Here is a 10,000-nt window from a genome sequence, read left to right as displayed (position 1 = left end):
TAACACCCTAAATCGGGCGCCGAAGGGTTGGAATAACACCCTAAATCGGGCGCCGAAGGGCTGGAATAACACCCTAAATCGGGCACCGAAGGGTTGGGAATCACCCTAAATCGGTCGCCGGAGGTAAAAGGTCCAAGGGACCATGGTTCCGAGGGTCTCACATCCCTCAAACGTGTCCGTTTCACGTTTCCTAATCGGACTGAGCAGTTTGCCACCACCGCCGATTCTCTAGGACATGGAAGTCCTGTTGTCAAAAGTCAGGTTTCTCAAATCGCGCCGGTACCTGTCTGGTCCACCCACCAGGGAGTGTGTCATCGCCGGACAGGCCGAATTATCGAAAAAAGGCGTGTCAATCGATAGATTTCAATGTGCTCCGATTTTTTGCCAAAAGTTTGTGGACACTAAAACCGTTAAAACGTTAATAACACAAAAAATACAACTCCAATCTGGTTGAGGTTTTTTTTGCACGAAAGGGTACAAATAGACGAACATTTTCATCTAATTATAACCGTTTTTCTATAAAACATTTTAATAGAAAATCGTGTTTTAATGTTTTGGGGAAAAAAATCACTTGCCTGTACAATAGATTCCTATGGTTCCGAAATTTTTTTTTACAGTGGATAACTGTTGACCATCACGAGAGAGGGTATGAGCCAAAATTTGGGGCATCTAGCCCATCGGGAATTATGTTTTATCATTATTTCAAGATTTCGGGAATTGGTCGAAAAAGTGACAGAGTGCCACTGCCGTGCACCTGGTATTATTTTTGGGTTACCAGGTGCATATTTTTATAATGGTTTTAAATGATTTTAGATAGGCTACATACCTCAATACCCTATATGGAACAACCATACTACGGACCCAAGTCAGTTGGGGCCGGCCTGAGTGATTTATGAAGCTTTTAAAAAATGTCTGTACTCATCCTCCCTTCTGTGCACCTGGTATTATTTTTGGGTTACCAGGTGCTCCTATTGAAATCGAATGAGTGCACCTGGTATTATTTTTGGGTTACCAGGTGCTGCTATTGAAATCGAATGAAAATGATTTTAAATGGCCTGCAGACACCCATGCCCGCTATGGGAGCACCATACTATGGGCACAAGTCAGTGGGGGCCGGCCTGAGGGATTTATGGAGCTTTTCAAAAAAGGTCCGAAAATATTCTATGTTGAACTACTCAGGAAAAACGGCTAAGTGCCCTCTTTTGGGTTACCAGGTGCTCCTATTCTAATCGAATGAAAATGAATTTAAATGACCTGCAGACACCCATGCCCGCTATGGGAGCACCATACTATGGGCACAAGTCAGTGGGCACCGGCCTAAGGGATTTATGGAGCTTTTATATAAAATGTCTGTACTCATCCTCCCCTCCGTGCACCTGGTATTATTTTTGGGTTACCAGGTGCTCCTATTCTAATCGAATGAAAATGAATTTAAATGACCTGCAGACACCCATGCCCGCTATGGGAGCACCATACTATGGGCACAAGTCAGTGGGCACCGGCCTAAGGGATTTATGGAGCTTTTCAAAAATAAGGTCTGAATACTTTCTATGTTGAACTACTCAGGAAAAACGACAGAGTGCCCACTTTTTGGGTTACCAGGTGCCCCTATTTAAATCGAATGAAAACGAATTTAAATGACCTGCAGACACCCATGCCCGCTATGGGAGCACCATACTACGGGCACAAGTCAGTAGGCACCGGCCTAAAGGATTTATGGAGCTTTTCAAAAATGTATGTAGTCACCCGCACTACTGACACCACCTTATGTTAGTTTGGGTTACCAGGTGCCGCTATTGAAATCGAATGAAAACGACTTTTAAGGGCCTGCCCACACCCATGCCCGATATGGGAGCACCATACTACGGGCACAAGTCAGTGGCCACCGGCCTAAGGGATTTATGGAGCTTTTCAAAAAAAGTCCGAAAATATTCTATGTTGAACTATTCAGGAAAAACGACAGAGTGCCCTCTTTTTGGGTTACCAGGTGCCGCTATTGAAATCGAATGAAAATGACTTTTAAGGGCCTGCCCACACCCATGCCCGATATGGGAGCACCATAGTAGGGGTCCAAGTCAGTAGGCACCGGCCTAAGGGATTTATGGAGCTTTTCAAAAAAAGTCCGAAAATATTCTATGTTGAACTATTCAGGAAAAACGACAGAGTGCCCTCTTTTTGGGTTACCAGGTGCCGCTATTGAAATCGAATGAAAATGACTTTTAAGGGCCTGCCCACACCCATGCCCGATATGGGAGCACCATAGTAGGGGTCCAAGTCAGTAGGCACCGGCCTAAGGGATTTATGGAGCTTTTCAAAAAAAGTCCGAAAATATTCTATGTTGAACTATTCAGGAAAAACGACAGAGTGCCCTCTTTTTGGGTTACCAGGTGCCGCTATTGAAATCGAATGAAAATGACTTTTAAGGGCCTGCCCACACCCATGCCCGATATGGGAGCACCATAGTAGGGGTCCAAGTCAGTAGGCACCGGCCTAAGGGATTTATGGAGCTTTTCAAAAAAAGTCCGAAAATATTCTATGTTGAATTATTCAGGAAAAACGACAGAGTGCCCTCTTTTTGGGTTACCAGGTGCCGCTATTGAAATCGAATGAAAATGACTTTTAAGGGCCTGCCCACAGCCCATGCCCGATATGGGAGCACCATAGTAGGGGTCCAAGTCAGTAGGCACCGGCCTAAGGGATTTATGGAGCTTTTCAAAAAAAGTCCGAAAATATTCTATGTTGAATTATTCAGGAAAAACGACAGAGTGCCCTCTTTTTGGGTTACCAGGTGCCCCTATTGAAATCGAATGAAAACGACTTTTAAGGGCCTGCCCACGCCCATGCCCGATATGGGAGCACCATAGTAGGGGTCCAAGTCAGTAGGCACCGGCCTAAGGGATTTATGGAGCTTTTCAAAAAAAGTCCGAAAATATTCTATGTTGAACTATTCAGGAAAAACGACAGAGTGCCCTCTTTTTGGGTTACCAGGTGCCGCTATTGAAATCGAATGAAAACGACTTTTAAGGGCCTGCCCACGCCCATGCCCGATATGGGAGCACCATAGTAGGGGTCCAAGTCAGTAGGCACCGGCCTAAGGGATTTATGGAGCTTTTCAAAAAAAGTCCGAAAATATTCTATGTTGAACTATTCAGGAAAAACGACAGAGTGCCCTCTTTTTGGGTTACCAGGTGCCGCTATTGAAATCGAATGAAAACGACTTTTAAGGGCCTGCCCACGCCCATGCCCGATATGGGAGCACCATAGTAGGGGTCCAAGTCAGTAGGCACCGGCCTAAGGGATTTATGGAGCTTTTCAAAAAAAGTCCGAAAATATTCTATGTTGAATTATTCAGGAAAAACGACAGAGTGCCCTCTTTTTGGGTTACCAGGTGCCCCTATTGAAATCGAATGAAAACGACTTTTAAGGGCCTGCCCACGCCCATGCCCGATATGGGAGCACCATAGTAGGGGTCCAAGTCAGTAGGCACCGGCCTAAGGGATTTATGGAGCTTTTCAAAAAAAGTCCGAAAATATTCTATGTTGAACTATTCAGGAAAAACGACAGAGTGCCCTCTTTTTGGGTTACCAGGTGCCGCTATTGAAATCGAATGAAAACGACTTTTAAGGGCCTGCCCACGCCCATGCCCGATATGGGAGCACCATAGTAGGGGTCCAAGTCAGTAGGCACCGGCCTAAGGGATTTATGGAGCTTTTCAAAAAAAGTCCGAAAATATTCTATGTTGAACTATTCAGGAAAAACGACAGAGTGCCCTCTTTTTGGGTTACCAGGTGCCGCTATTGAAATCGAATGAAAACGACTTTTAAGGGCCTGCCCACGCCCATGCCCGATATGGGAGCACCATAGTAGGGGTCCAAGTCAGTAGGCACCGGCCTAAGGGATTTATGGAGCTTTTCAAAAAAAGTCCGAAAATATTCTATGTTGAATTATTCAGGAAAAACGACAGAGTGCCCTCTTTTTGGGTTACCAGGTGCCCCTATTGAAATCGAATGAAAACGACTTTTAAGGGCCTGCCCACGCCCATGCCCGATATGGGAGCACCATAGTAGGGGTCCAAGTCAGTAGGCACCGGCCTAAGGGATTTATGGAGCTTTTCAAAAAAAGTCCGAAAATATTCTATGTTGAACTATTCAGGAAAAACGACAGAGTGCCCTCTTTTTGGGTTACCAGGTGCCGCTATTGAAATCGAATGAAAACGACTTTTAAGGGCCTGCCCACACCCATGCCCGATATGGGAGCACCATACTACGGGCACAAGTCAGTGGCCACCGGCCTAAGGGATTTATGGAGCTTTTATATAAAATGTCTGTACTCATCCTCCCCTCCGTGCACCTGGTATTATTTTTGGGTTACCAGGTGCTCCCATTCTAATCGAATGAGTGCACCTGGTATTATTTTTGGGTTACTAGGTGCTCCTATTGAAATCGAATGAAAATGACACACAAAGACAAGGATTAATTGCAAAAAATATTGTATTTATTTAGAGTTATTCATGGATTGATTTGTCCCTCAATTAGTCTCCGAGCCTGGCTTGCATTATGAGGCAAATTATGGGAACGGTAGTAGCGTGCCTGCGTCTCCAGGGAGTGACACATGTGGTCAGCCACAGTTCCACGGTCTGTAAGCGACCCAAGATTAAAGTTTAATGTGGCAATGCTTCTTCGAATTGTACCAAATGTCACTTTCCTTCCAATGCCAAACTCTGCAAAAATCTTACCCACACAATCACAGAGATTACCGTATGGTTTACCAGAGCATGTGAAAAAGAAGAGTGTTGTGTCTGGGGTCATTCCACTCAGATGAGGCCTGATCCGATGGAATCGTTGAAGCCAAGTGTATTCCTCATCAGATATAACAATTCTGCACTCCCCGAAGCTGTAGTTAGTTTTGTGGCTTGCTACAGTCATTTGATAAACCCCACTTTCATTGGTTATTTCATTGAAATCACTCTCACCGAACATGGTGACTGGGGATCGTCGAGTTCCATTAAAAGTCGCCAACCGGCTGGACATGAGAGCCGCAAACCTGCGTCTGTCAGATGAGGTGGCTCGGACTTCCAGCCTGCTGAGAACAGAAGGAATAGATGCATTGCTTAGCTCCAAAAATCGTTTTAACTCCGCAGCGCTGAGCACCTCGTCCCTGCAGCGTCTGCGAAATTGTGCCATGTGCGTTGCCAGGCTCTGCCTAGAATCCCTGTCTATCTTTGCCAAGCAGAGTAACAATTTGCGAATTACACTGGCTTTAGCTTGCAGACCATTCGGCCGGAACTGAATAAGATATTTCAGGAAACTTCTAACATCTGATCGGTATAGTTTTAATGTGGATGGTGCCAAACTACGGCCTTCACATGTCCGGTACCACTCATACACACGCATGTAGTTGTCCAGAAAACACAGGCCTTCATCGGATTTGTCCTCGGACATAATGCGGAGGAATTCCCGTACTCGTGACAGACTGGTGTGACTATTGTCTATTCTTTTAACTGAAGGGTTAATACCCTTAATATAGGTAGCATATTCATTCAAAATGACATCACTCAAACCTTCAGTTGTGGACGGCACACCACCGCCGCCTCCATCACTTTCGCTATCGGTGGAAGGCGACATGACGCTGCATTGCTCCCCCGGTTCCGAGCATTGTTCACCGGTTGACTGCACCGTCGCCTGACTGGTTGACTGCACCGCTGACTGCTCACTCTCGCCACTCAGCTGCTGTTCTGCGGACAACTCACTTCCAACGCCGTTGTTAGGCTCCATACAATCCCCTGGGTAGGCCTGCTGTGTCTCAGCCGAAATCGGGCTACATTGCACGGCATGATTCCATTCCATAGATGCGTGTGTAAGTCCATGGACAGTCTTAAAATGTTTGTCTATCCGCGAAATATGCGTCTTGGTACAAAGTCCACAGTCATGTCGTTTTTGTTTGCTGTCCATAGCTAGCTTCTCTCTCCTGCCTTCCTGTGTGTATGTTTGTTAGCTTCCAACCGTCGCCTAATCAATGGCCTAATTATCACCAGGTGTGGATACAGGTGCGGCGCGAGCGGGGCACGGGCGGGGCACGGGCGGGGCAAGGGCGGGGCTGTGTCATAGCTATGCCCTGCTTAGGGCTATAGACATGAATTGTTATGCCGGAAAATAGGCACCTTGAATGGGATTCAATTCATAGAGCACTGCCCTTGGAGCCCACAGGCTCAGATGCCACATGCCACAATACCACTTCCACATACCACAATGCCACTTCCACATACCACAATGCCACTTCCACATACCACAATGCCACTTCCACATACCACAATGCCACTTACACAAGTGTCAAACGCCCCTTCACCAAGTGCCAAACGCCCCAACCCTAACCCTAACCCTAACCCTAAGAAGGTCGTAAGTTCCATCAGCAGTGCCACAGGTGCCATAGGTGCCAAACCCCTGCCTGGGTAATTTTTAAAGCTATTTAAAAAAAAAAAATATGCCGGGCAAGAGGCACTCTGACCGGGGTAACATTATGTGTGCACTGCCCCCCTGGAGCCCTGTGGCACTTGGCACTTGGCACTTGGCACTTTAAACCTTTCATAAGTGCCATAGGTGCCAGACCCCTGACTGGGTCATTTTTAAAGGATAAAGGGCTACACACATTAAATACTATGCCGGGCAAGAGGCACTCTGACCGGGGTAACATTATGTGTGCACTGCCCCCCTGGAGCCCTGTGGCACTTGGCACTTGGCACTTGGCACTTTAAACCTTTCATAAGTGCCATAGGTGCCAGACCCCTGACTGGGTCATTTTTAAAGGATAAAGGGCTACACACATTAAATACTATGCCGGGCAAGAGGCACTCTGACCGGGGTAACATTATGTGTGCACTGCCCCCCTGGAGCCCTGTGGCACTTGGCACTTGGCACTTGGCACTTTAAACCTTTCATAAGTGCCATAGGTGCCAGACCCCTGACTGGGTCATTTTTAAAGGATAAAGGGCTACACACATTAAATACTATGCCGGGCAAGAGGCACTCTGACCGGGGTAACATTATGTGTGCACTGCCCCCCTGGAGCCCTGTGGCACTTGGCACTTGGCACTTGGCACTTTAAACCTTTCATAAGTGCCATAGGTGCCAGACCCCTGACTGGGTCATTTTTAAAGGATAAAGGGCTACACACATTAAATACTATGCCGGGCAAGAGGCACTCTGACCGGGGTAACATTATGTGTGCACTGCCCCCCTGGAGCCCTGTGGCACTTGGCACTTGGCACTTGGCACTTTAAACCTTTCATAAGTGCCATAGGTGCCAGACCCCTGACTGGGTCATTTTTAAAGGATAAAGGGCTACACACATTAAATACTATGCCGGGCAAGAGGCACTCTGACCGGGGTAACATTATGTGTGCACTGCCCCCCTGGAGCCCTGTGGCACTTGGCACTTGGCATTTGGCACTTGGCATTTGGCACTTTAAACCTTTCATAAGTGCCATAGAGTGGTAATTGCATAGGATTTCAGGGGTATACACATTAAATACTATGCCGGGCAAGAGGCACTCTGACTGGGGTAACATTAGGTGTGCACTGCCCTGTGGCACTTGGCACTTGGCACTTGGCATTTGGCACTTGGCATTTGGCACTTGGCACTTCCATAAGTGCCATAGAGTGGTAATTGCATAGGATTTCAGGGCTATACACATTAAATACTATGCCGGGCAAGAGGCACTTTGACTGGGATAAAATTATTATGGTAATTGCATAGGATTTCAGGGGTATACACATTAAATACTATGCCGGGCTAGAGGCACTTTGACTGGGATAAAATTATGATGGTAATTGCATAGGATTTCAGGGGTATACACATTAAATACTATGCCGGGCAAGAGGCACTTTGACTGGGATAAAATTATTATGGTAATTGCATAGGATTTCAGGGGTATACACATTAAATACTATGCCGGGCTAGAGGCACTTTGACTGGGATAAAATTATTATGGTAATTGCATAGGATTTCAGGGGTATACACATTAAATACTATGCCGGGCAAGAGGCACTCTGACTGGGGTAACATTATGTGTGCACTGCCCCCCTGGAGCCCTGTGGCACTTGGCACTTGGCACTTCCATAAGTGCCATAGAATGGTAATTGCATAGGATTTCAGGGGTATACACATTAAATACTATGCCGGGCTAGAGGCACTTTAACTGGGATACAATTTTTAAAATTCCCGCACCATCTGGATTTGTCCACAAGATGGCATCATTGGATAGGGTAAGCTGATTTTAGGCATTGGGGCCTGGGAACACAATGTACATCAATGGCAGGGCTTTGCTGAAGATTGATGGGGAAATGGTGATGGGAAAATGGGCCAAAAAAAAGGGGGACAGAGCAGCCAACCTCCAAAGAGGCTGACTGCTCTGCCCCCCTTAAGGACAGTGGAACTACGGACCTCCAGGGCTATAGGCCTTCACTCACTATCCGGGGAACATGCATGTCTACGGACGTGAGAGTACAGCTTACCCCCTGGAGATACGGACCTCCAGGGCTATAGGCCTTCACTCACTATCCGGGGAACATGCATGTCTCCGGACGTGAGAGTACAGCTTACCCCCTGGAGATACGGACCTCCAGGGCTATAGGCCTTCACTCACTATCCGGGGAACATGCATGTCTACGGACGTGAGAGTACAGCTTACCCCCTGGAGATACGGACCTCCAGGGCTATAGGCCTTCACTCACTATCCGGGGAACATGCATGTCTACGGACGTGAGAGTACAGCTTACCCCCTGGAGATACGGACCTCCAGGGCTATAGGCCTTCACTCACTACCCGGGTCAACATACATGTCTACGGACGTGAGAGTACAGCTTACCCCCTGGAGATACGGACCTCCAGGGCTATAGGCCTTCACTCACTATCCGGGGAACATGCATGTCTACGGACGTGAGAGTACAGCTTACCCCCTGGAGATACGGACCTCCAGGGCTATAGGCCTTCACTCACTATCCGGGGAACATGCATGTCTACGGACGTGAGAGTACAGCTTACCCCCTGGAGATACGGACCTCCAGGGCTATAGGCCTTCACTCACTACCCGGGTCAACACCCCTCTCTCTGGGCATGACTGACAGCCGGGGACACATACACCTCCACAACCTTGCACACCAGGCGAACCAGGGCACCCACACTTAAGCACCCTTCCTCGGGCACTAAAGTCTATAGTCCCGCTGTTACGGACCGCGTGCACCTGGTAACCCAAAACGGACACCGTGCACCTGGTAACCCAAAACGGACGCCGTGCACCTGGTAACCATGTAGCTTTCCGCTCATGGTTTAACTACACTCATCTGGGTTACCAGGTGCCTGTGGTACCTTACACCCGGGTCACCACCTTCTTTATCCTGCCTGCCCTCTCTCTCTCTGGGCCTCCGGACTCTGGCTCCTGGCAACCCAAAACGGACACCGTGCACCTGGTAACCCAAAACGGACGCCGTGCAACCTGGTAACCATGTAGCTTTACGCTCATGGTTTAAGTACACTCGCCTGGGTTACCAGGTGCCTGTGGTACCTTACACCCGGGTCACCACCTTCTTTAGTCTGCCTGCCATCTCTCTCTCTCTCTCTCCTCTCTCTGGTCCTACCGGACTCTGGCTCCTGGCACTTTTCTGTGCACCTGGTAACCCATTTGTTATATGGAGGGAGGTGGAGGAAGACGCCTTCCGTCCCGACAAAAGATTGGATTGAGAGGCTGACTTTCAATAGGACAGCATGAGTGAGCTGCTCTGCTACTCACGAAACCCTGACCCAGAATCAGGTCGTCTACAAGTCATTTAGCACCATGTACTCCCACAAACATGAGGTGCAATCAGGTGAGGGCGGCAACTCATTCGGGCCGCACCCCGAACCTGTTACGACCGGCTCTACTCACCGGCCAAAAGAGGCAAGCTATCCCGGGCCAACCGAAGCTCCACGGCGCTACGGTATCATTACGTTTAGGGGGATTCTGACT

The sequence above is a fragment of the Salvelinus namaycush genome, unplaced genomic scaffold, assembly GCF_016432855.1.
Source record: "Salvelinus namaycush isolate Seneca unplaced genomic scaffold, SaNama_1.0 Scaffold1981, whole genome shotgun sequence".
NCBI lineage: Eukaryota > Metazoa > Chordata > Actinopteri > Salmoniformes > Salmonidae > Salvelinus > Salvelinus namaycush.
The sequence above is the reverse complement of the archived record's forward strand: the minus strand, read 5'-3'. Positions refer to the sequence as shown.